The following is an 8,665-nucleotide window of genomic DNA, read 5'->3' as shown; positions in this document are numbered from 1 at the left end:
GATGGAAAGAATACTCCTGATGAATAAAAGTAAATGCACAATTAGACACATTAACATAAAACAACAAAATGCAAATATATTCCTAAAATGTACGAGGAAGAAAAGACAGAGTCCCTACATACACCTGGGCTTCTCATGACCAGGAGACGCCAGAAGAGATAAAATCGTAGCTTTGAAGTTCATAGGGAAAATATCTATCTACTCAGAATTTTCATTCCAGTATAGTTAACATACAGTGTTAGTTATATAACTTTCAGTATACAATATAGTGATTCAGCAATTCTTTACATTACTTAGGGCTCTTTGTGATAGGTGTACCCTTAACCCCTTCACCTATTTCACCCATCCTCCCACCCACCTCCCCTCTGGAAACCATCAGTTTGTTCTCTATAGTTAAGAGTCTTTCTTGGGGCGCCTGGTTGCTTAAGCTTCTGACTCTTGATTTCAGCTCAGGTCATGATCTCAGGGTTGTGGGATCAAGCCCCACGTCGGGCTCTGTGCTCCTCAGGGAGTCTGCTTCTCTCCCTCAATCTCTCTCTTGGCCCCTACCCCTCCTCCCACTCTCTCTGAAATAAATCCATAAATCTTAAAAGAAAAAAAGAGTCTGTTTCTTGGTTTCTCTCTCTCCTATTTTCCTTTGTTCATTTGTGCTGTTTCTTAAATTCCACATATGAGTGAAATCATACGGTATTTGTCTTTCTCTGACTTATTTCACTTAGTGTTATACTCTGTAGCTCCATCCATGTCATTGCAAATGGCAAGCTTTCATTCTTTTTATGGCTGAATAATATTCCATTGTATATATATGTACCACCTCTTCTTGATCCATTCATCTGTTGATGGACACTTGGGCTGCTTCCATAATTTGGCAGTTGTAAATGATACTGCAATAAACATAGGGGTGCATATATCCTTTTGAAATAGTGTTTTTATATGCATGGGTAAATACCCAGTAGTGTCATTACTGGATCATAGGGTAGTTCTATATTTAATTTTGGGAGAAACCTCCATACTGTTTTCCTCAGTGGCTGCACCAGTTTGTATTCCCACCAACAGTACAAGAGGGTTGCTTTTTCTCCATTTCCTCACCAACTTATTGTTTCTTGTTTTTGATTTTAGCCATTCTGACAGGTGTGAGGTGATATGTCATTGTGGTTTTGATTTGCATTTCCCCGATGATAAGTGATGTCGAGCATCTTTTCGTGTGTCTGCTGGCCATCTGGATGTCTTCTTTGGAGATATGTTTGTTCATGTCTTCTGCCCATTTTTTTTTTTTTAAGTAGGCTCCATGTCCAGCATGGAGCCCAACAAGGGGCTTGAACTCAAGACCCTGAGATCAAGACCTGAGCTGAGATCAGGAGTTGAATGCTTGACCAACTGAGCCACCAGGCAACCCCCCTGCCCATTTTTTAATTGGTAAAATACATAATTTCTAAATCAATGGAGGGAAAAAAATGAACTATAAAAAATGCATAAATCCAAGAAAAAGCAGAAAAGGAAAAGGAAAAAGGTATGATAAACAAAAAAACACAAGCTATTATGATAGAAGTCCAGAAATACCAATAATCACAATAAATGAATTCACTTAATAAATAACAGAGGCCATCAGACTGGATAATAAAACAAAATTTGACTATATGTACCTTATGCAAATCACTTCTAAAACAAAGCAACATAGTAAGATGAGAAGATTAAAAATGCTAACTGAAAGAAAGCCGGTATAGCAATATTAATATTATGAACATTAAGTAAATTATATTTTAGGGCAAAAAACATTAAAAAGGATGGAGACATCACATAATAATAAATGGAATTATCCACAAATATATAAATCATGACCATGAATACATAAAATGTATAATACAACAAATATGTATTTATATATACATTATCACAATAGGATATTTAAACACTTTTCTGTCAGTAACTGATAAGTAAGTTAGACCATAGAAGATTTGAATAACATAAGCAACTTGATTTCAAATAAATACACATAAATTATATATTTTATAAATATAAGTTTAAATAAATGTTATAATTTATATGTGTACAAATTATATGTGTGTGTCTATGTATCCAACAAATTGAATGTATATATACTATTCAAATACTCATAGAATATTTCCAAATACTGGCAGTGTACCAGGGCGCAAAGGAAGTCTCATTAAATTTCAGTGAATCGGGGTGAAATAAATCAGACAGAGAAAAACAAATACCTTAAGATCTCCTTTATACGTGGAATCTAAAAACAAAACAAAGTAAAAACCTGTAGGCAGAGAAAACAGATTGGTGGATGCCGGAGGTGGTATGGGAGGAGGCAAAACGGGCGAAGGCGATCAAAAGGTACAGACTTCTGGTTATAAAATCAATAAGTCATGGGGATGTAACACGTAGCATGAGGTACATGATTGATACTACTGTATCATATATTTGAAAACTTCTAAGAAAGTAGCTCTTCAAAGTCCTCATCACAAGAAAAAAATTTTTGTAACTGTGTATGGTGATGGGTGTCAACCCGGCTTATTTTTCAATATATACAAACCATTTTTGCAATATATACAAATATCGAATCATTATGTTTTACACCAGAAATTAATATAATGCTGTATGTCAATTATACCTCAAGAAAAAAGTTTCAGTGAATCAGATTTATATAGGTCATAATCTCTAGTCACAATGCCATTAAATAGGAATCAATACTGTAAAAGATGGTAAAAAATATATATATACAAACAAAAATTGTCTCTAAAATTACAAATGAACCTAAGACACAATCACAATGAATTTACAGCCAAACAACCACAAAAACAGGAGATTCCAAAATTTATGGGAATCTGCCAAAATATTTTAGGTAAATCTTAGCCTTAAGTTTTTTTAGTAGCAGGAAACATTCACGTAAGAGTGTATTATAGTTCAATGCAGTACACTAAGTATTTCCAGTTCTTCTAGTCATATGGTATGATTGCATACTCGTGGTGCTTTGAAGTTACATGTAGCCATATGACTTGCTTAGGTCAATGAAATGTAAGTAGGAAGCGTTTTTGCCACGTTTTTGAACTTGTGTGCAGTTGGCCAGATCCTTTGTTCTTACCCTGGCAGTTAGAAAGCGTGGAGATGGAGCCTCCCTTAAGCCCAGGTACCTGGGTGAGGATGACACTCTTCTGAGTCCTCCTCTGACTCTCTTCCGGTCTGTCCACATGTGAAAAGCATCAAAGGGACAGACTACCACCATCACATTTCCAAGTTAGATTTCCAGTTACTCTCTGGATTTCTATCTTCTATAAGCTGAATTATTTTAGATTTTCTTCTTTGGAGCTGCATTTGCAATCTTTTGGCCTAATCACCTAATCAGCCTGACCTTTTAAAATTATCTTTCATTATTTCTTGTTTTCTCGGTCTCCAATTTTTTAGTAGTATCTGGGAGCTTTCAGATACTTTCCACAGACTAACAAAAAATGGTGGGGTGCCTGGATGGCTCAGTCAGTTAAGCTTCGGACTCCTGATTTCGGCTCAGGTCATGATCTCAGGGTCTTGATCTCAGGGTCATGAAATCGAGCCTTGTGTTGGGCTCCATGCTGGACACCGAGCATGGAGCCTGCTTAAGATTTTCCCACTCCCTCTGCCCCCATCACTTCCCCCTTCTCAAAAAAAAAAAAAAAAAAAAAAAAAAATGCAAGCTTAATATATCACCAAATAAAGCCCAGAGTCTGAAAACAAAGGCTTTAAGCTCATTATAAATCCACAAAACTGCTCCATAGTTAATTCCTCCCTGTCCTACCCATTCAACTATTCTTTAGTTGCCAGAGTACATTCATCTTTGAGCTTTTTTGCATTCTGTTTTGGTGAAGGCCATCATACCTTTAATAAAGTATTTTCTACTAATTGACGTATCTTCCTTTCTGAAAACAAACAAACAATATCCCTAGAGATAGAAATAAGAACATACCTATAATCATAATGGCACAATCCTCCAGTGACATGATTATAACCATAGGCTCCGTGAAGCATGTAGGATGAGGTTTTATAGTTGAAACACAGATAACCCTTTTCTGGTATAATTATTATTCTTTTCTGAAAATTAATTGTGCACAGACCATGATTAGACACTCACTGATTATTTATTTTGGATAAACTTGCAGCAACTTTTTTGAGACTGGCTTCTGACCTCTAGAATGTGATGACCTGCCCAAGAGAATGCTGCACTATTTTCTGTATGCTGCCTTCTCCCACCATTTACTTAGATTCCGACAGTCATGTCCTTGAAGCTGTGCTAGTCCCTTGAAGGAGGCCTAAAGAATCCGCTATCATAGGAGGGCTTGTTGCCCTGCCATGTCACACAGACTTTTAAATAATTTCTGACTTTGGTTTCTAACACTCCAGAGTGACTGCAATTTTTTTGCAAGGGAGTTTTTGCAAATGCTCTGGAAATTATCAAAGAAAAATAACTCTTTTGAATTAAAGAAAGAAAAAACTCTCTACCATATTGACTCTTTTGATGACAGAAACATTTGAGGAAAACAGGAAAATAGATTCTTCTACATTGAAATACTTTCAAAAGCTCTAGGGCAGATACCAGTGTGATGGTAGGTATACGTACCTACCGATTTTTGCCCGTGAGACTCAAGCCTATGAGATTCATTTTTCTCTTGTAAAGTTAACACATTTTGAAAAAAAAAATTAAAGATGGTTTTCAGTCTGATGTATCCTTCAAGGTTTAAGTTATCTTACACACTAATTTTCAAGAAGAGCAAAACTTCTGGTGGGTAAAAAAAGTCTCAAATTTTGAAAAAATTTTCTGAACTTTTTTTGTTTTCCTTTTTGAACTTTAAAATCATGATGGCATCTGCACAGATCGAACATAGGCTGTGACATTGTTTCTTTTGAGTATTCTTAACAGTGGTATGGACATATGAAGAAGCTAAAAGGCTAGAAACAGCAAGAAGCAGCAGGGACAATGAATGCTGTTTTGTCATCTGTGCAGAAATAAGCATTGAATGAATAGCCATTGTACTGTTGGAAATGTTGTACCAGCACTGGCAACTTTGTTGATCTTGGAAACCTACTGTTTTCTAATCTGTGCTGGGTGACAGAACTGAAAAATTGAGTTCCAGTAATATTTGCTTATTAATGAATCAGACTCCGTTCAAGACATTCCTTGCTATTGATTTTTGCATTAGTCAATAGTTTTTATTGATAAGCCACTGAGACCAGAACAGGGTATTTTGGTCGGTGCTGCCTAAGACTGAAAGAGAAATACATCATTTTACAAGGCTGGACTCTGCAGCTAGACTGCCTGGCTTCAAATCCTGGTTCTGCTGCTTACTGGCTGGGTAAGAGTGTTGGACCTTTCTGGGCCTCAGTTTCCTCATTTATAAAACAGGAATAATAACAGAAACTATGTCAAAGGGCTGTTCGGTGATTAAATGAGCCAATGCCGGGAAAGGGTTTGGAACAGCTACTGGCAGTTAGTAAGCACCAATTGCTACTATTAAGGTAAATTATAAAAAGCTTCATTTTAATGGGAGTGGTAGATATGTGAGCTATTTACAAAAACAAAACAAAGTGACCACAAAGGAAACAAAGTTGACCAGAAATTAGAGATGGGCGCTCAACCCTAGTCCTACTAATTCTTTGATACATGCTATATCCTGTGTGATAAATGAAGGTCTCAATAGTTGCCCCAATGCCCCACAGCTTGATAAAGAGAACCAAATGAAATAATGTTCACTTTCCACAAAACCTCTTCCTAAATTTTTTAGCCAAAGTTAATTGCCCCTTCTTGGGCAATCCCTGTGCTGTTGACTTGTATTTTTGTCATGACCCTTAACTCACTAAGTCTTGTACCATAGTTAATTATTGATGTGCTTCTTTCTCCAACCAGATAAAGGTCTTGGTGGTGGAGACACTGTCTTTCTCACATCTCAAAATCATCTAGCATTGTGACTTGAACATAATAGACATGTAATAAGTGTTTATTAAAGAGGGCTCTGACAAATATAGCTTGACATATAAACAGAATTATTATCATTATTACTATTATGACTACTACTATATGTAACTTTAGAGGGTATAATTACATGGGTTATTGGCCTGAATTCGAATGGTAGAATTGGGTGGGGTTTGAATGGAGCAACCCACACAGGGATTATTTATATAAATTGTGGCTTCGTGTATTTTTGTTTTCTCTCTGCATTATCCCTGTGCATTAAAATGCACACATTAGTTGCAGCAAGTATGTTTCTAGCTTTTAATTGGGCCAGATGTGAAATAATCAATTATTACGGGGTTGCAAAAAGCCTTCTAATCCTTCCATGTTGTTACCACATGATAAATGAGGCTTATGGAAATAACTACTTAGGTTTTTGTCTAGATTCCAGCTAAAACTTGGGGATTTATTTATTCATTTATTCTTAAAAAAAATTTCAATGTGCCTTTGCTACATGCTAGACAGTGTGCGAGGTGCTGCATCAGAGCAGTGGGGACCCACAATATTCAAGTCTATTCTGTATGGACAAACAGGAATCTTCATTAAGAGGCAAACAAAATCAAACACTGTAGTCTGAATGGACTTGAAAACACAGTTGGGGATCTTTGATCTTAGTTGAACACATTAGATGATTTCCTTTTCTTGCCGTAATGGGATCTATCAACATGATAAATGTAGTGCTCATATTAGGGTATGTCCATTGCACTGATGGAAAATCTACATTTAAAATGTATGGGGCTTACTCTTAGAGGACTTTTACCCTAAGACAAGGGTATAAGGAGAAGAGTGGTTGGGCCACTAGAAACTGTGCTGAGAACTGTCATCGTTTTCATGCCTGGATTTGGGCGAGTTGCCTAACCTTGTTAGGTCATCTATAAAACTAGGATAATAACAGGCTGTTCCTAGATTTCCTCAGAGAATTAGGTTTACAAACTCAAGAGGAAACTGCTGCCTTTTCAGTTCTGTGGCGAGGTCGTCAATTTGATGTCCATAGACACTATTACAGGTATATGTGAACATACAGATCAAATTAATTATTTTCTCTCTTAAAGTTCACTAGAGTGAACTAGTGTCCATAGTTCTGAAGTGTAAGGAATGGGAAGCAATAGAGAAATATGCATTTATTCATCTGGTTTGAATGTGTGATGTATGGATGTTTTTCATCATTTTATGCTATTTTAAATGCATTGTTAAAGCAAAGTTCTTAATGAGACATGTGCTTTCATATATCATAAACCTCTGAAATCATATTTTTAATTTAAAATAAAAATAATTTAAAATGGAGTAACTATGCATGCAATTTCTTTCAAAGCACAAAGCTTTGCAAATTTGCATCAAAATAAAAAATCAAGACTGCTTAATTAAAACCTTGACACCATCAACCTCTTTAATTACGTGTTAAAGTGACAAGCATCCTGGGGATACCAAGTTAAAATCTGTACATTCTGATCATCTCTGGTGTGTGTACATGAGTAGTTCACAGAAGGGGAGAAAAAAGAGGTGCTTTAATAGAAAGGAAAAGAAATTATTGAAAATTTCTCTGGACATGAGTCATTTCATACTTTTTAAAACAGTTATGAAGAGGGCAAATTCGTCTTTTCAGAAGAAGAATGAAGAATAGAAATTTAGGGCAGAATGTGTCATCTCTATTCTATGTCTAAATTTCAATGCATGCTTTTTAAATACTAAATTTTTTATTTAATAATTGTGACTTAGAAGACACAGTTCTAAGACTTGACTACTGGTTGCTTGGATGTATTCTATAGACCATATTGAGTAAATGGGGGAGGAGTGAGCTGTTTATTTCACTGCTTCTCCAGAGTATATAAATTTTGTAGTAAAATGACTGCTTTTCTTTACATCTGAATTCTTGCTGTCTTCACTATTATGTGTCTCTTCCCAATTTCTTTTGCTAATAGGGAAGCCAGCAGCTCTTTGTTCTCATTGTGTCTGTTGTCTCCCTTTCTTTGTGTTGCAGGGATCCTGCTACCCGCATCTGCCACTGAGCATGCGGAAAAATCCTCAATAGATTCTTTACTTAGGACTTTCAGGAGTATTACTCCACTTCTCCAGGTTTTAGTAGTCACCAGAATATCCAGAAGATAGACCGAAACTTGGAAAGGTGATACAGGTGGTTAAGTGGTAGTCTAGCAAGGGGGACCTCCAGATAGGAAGGGTCCGGGTAATTGTCACACATACTTCTTTAATTTATGGAAGCTCTCACCATGCAAGTTAAATGCACATCACCCAACCTACAGGCAGAACCACAGATATTGATTGATAACTGAGAAGACACAAGTGTTTCAGAGCAGGAGGGCACAGAGCTGTATCTAAAACCAATGATACAATGTGCTAGCAGTTCCAGAGGCAGTGGAACATTGTCACAAGGATCGGTATGTAAAGTCCCTGAGCAGGAACTCTCACTAGATAGCCTATCATCTGAGGATGAGAACCAGTTGTGTGGACTTTTCTCATAATAAAATCTTAGACTTTTCTCTGATTGTGTTAAACACTTGCAATGCTGTCAATATTCGTTGAATGAAACCGGATTCAATTCTTCTGCCTAAAAGCCTCCCCCACTCCCCCCAAGGCAGATTGGCCAATGGTTTCCAAAAGATTTAAGAAGAGCAGGCTTGCAGGTGAGTTCAGGGACACTGGGATAGAGTTCTAAGGTTTTGT

The 8,665-nt window shown here is 36.6% G+C and overlaps 1 protein-coding gene across 1 annotated transcript in view; it reads left to right on the top strand.

The window, feature by feature from the left end:
- The first annotated feature begins 6,973 nt into the window (after positions 1–6,973).
- Positions 6,974–8,665, top strand: part of SLAIN1 (SLAIN motif family member 1) — a 65,874-nt gene continuing 64,182 nt past the window's right edge. Inside the window, exon 1 of the mRNA XM_027590097.2 lies at positions 6,974–6,992. The gene's annotated coding sequence lies outside the window, so the exon portion shown is untranslated. The remainder of the gene's footprint in view (positions 6,993–8,665) is intronic.

This window comes from Zalophus californianus, chromosome 3 (genome assembly GCF_009762305.2).
Source record: "Zalophus californianus isolate mZalCal1 chromosome 3, mZalCal1.pri.v2, whole genome shotgun sequence".
Taxonomy (NCBI): domain Eukaryota; kingdom Metazoa; phylum Chordata; class Mammalia; order Carnivora; family Otariidae; genus Zalophus; species Zalophus californianus.
The sequence above is the reverse complement of the archived record's forward strand: the minus strand, read 5'-3'. Positions and strand labels throughout refer to the sequence as shown.